Source organism: Cyphomyrmex costatus, unplaced genomic scaffold (genome assembly GCF_001594065.2).
Source record: "Cyphomyrmex costatus isolate MS0001 unplaced genomic scaffold, Ccosl1.0 scaffold49, whole genome shotgun sequence".
NCBI lineage: Eukaryota > Metazoa > Arthropoda > Insecta > Hymenoptera > Formicidae > Cyphomyrmex > Cyphomyrmex costatus.
Genome location: NW_017279182.1, coordinates 2,500 through 4,235, shown reverse-complemented (window position 1 = coordinate 4,235; position 1,736 = coordinate 2,500).

The following is a 1,736-nucleotide window of genomic DNA, read 5'->3' as shown; positions in this document are numbered from 1 at the left end:
AAACGACGGACATATTGTACGCTTTCTCGATTTTGCCGCTTGCTGCTTGCTGTTCGTTCGGTTCAACTTCAACGAACTGCGGCAAAATGTATTTGCGCCGGAAGTACGTCATCTAGCTTACATAAAATTCTTAACCAATAGTAACGAATTGCTGCTGCAGCGTGCTGCGCATGAAAAAGTACCTTTAGAACATATAGTACTGGAAGGAGCATAGTCTCTCGAAAGTGAAGGCGAGTAGATTGACAGAGAGGAATAGATTAAGATCGTAGTTGGTAATGCGCATGACTGTAGGGAGGGAATGCGCGCGCAAGCGAATTATACACAGCTGTCAGCTGCAGTGTACATTTGATATATGAATTTAAGGTTAAAGGCTAATAAATTTCAATTAAGAAAACTGAAAATTGCGGCGATTCTTTTGATGAGTTATCAGAACATCATCATAGAGAGTAACATTTTGATTTATTAGAAAGTTGCATATTTCATTTATACAAGTGATTAATTATACTGGAATTAACTTTCTTGCACTGCACTGTTGTATGTAAATATTTGGAAAACTACGTCTATTTGTAGCTTGTGCTAAGCATGTTAGAATTGTATGACAACAAAAACAATCCTTATGAAAATTAACTAACATTATAAATTCCGTATATTAATACTATACTCACAAATAATTAAACTTACAAGTGATATGAAGACTGATTTTCTTCTTTGCAAATATAGCAATATATTGCCACAAATCACTTATAATTTTCATAGAACCAAATAGAACCAAACAGAACCAAACACAGTTCGCAAATAATTAACGTGCTTTCTAGTCTAGCATCCACGTTGGATAATCCACCGCGCACGCGTATGGAGTATGCGCATTACAATCTACGATCTTAATCTCTCCATCCTTGTCAATCTTCTTGGCTTCAACCGAATGTACAGGGACCATATGCCTATGCTCCTTCCAGTACTATATGTTCTAAGTTGTAGCTCTACAAACTTCATAGTTTCTGTTTCTGTTTCGTCTCGCCTCATGCATCGTATCATTTTTAAGACTAGGAAGAAGAAGAAGAAGAATCATTGGGCGAGTTCAAGACGGCAAAGCGGCTAGGTATGCTTGCCGAGCGATTGAATATAATTGGTTATTACTTATAGATCGAACCAATCATACTCGATCGCTCGGCAAGCGTACCTAGCCGCTTTGTCGTCTTGAACTCGCCCATTGGCTGCGTTCAGCAAAAAAAGCAGCTTTGCAACTGTAGTAAAATTTTTGAATATGATTGGCTTATACATTTAGATCTAATGAGGAAATAGGGGCAAGACCAATCATATTAAAGAATTTTACAACAGTTGCAAAGCTGCTTTCTCTGCTGAACGCAGCCATTATGATTTGAGTCTTGAAAATATCTAATCGTAAATATTATGACAGCAAATCCATGGCCATGCATCATACATTTAAATAAAATTATTACGTATTTTCATTATGCATTTAAGCAAAGGAATAATTATTTTTATTATGCGTTAAAGGAATATTTACATTTTTGTTATGTGTTAAATAATACCAAAGGAATAATTATTTTTATTATGCGTTAAAGGAATATATGTTACATTTTTGTTATATGTTAAATATAATAATTACAAAAACATTTTTATTAAATATAAATACTGTATATCTAATATACATAAATAATATGAAATATACATGAAATATTTTTTTCTGCATAAATATACTACTTTATTTATTCCCT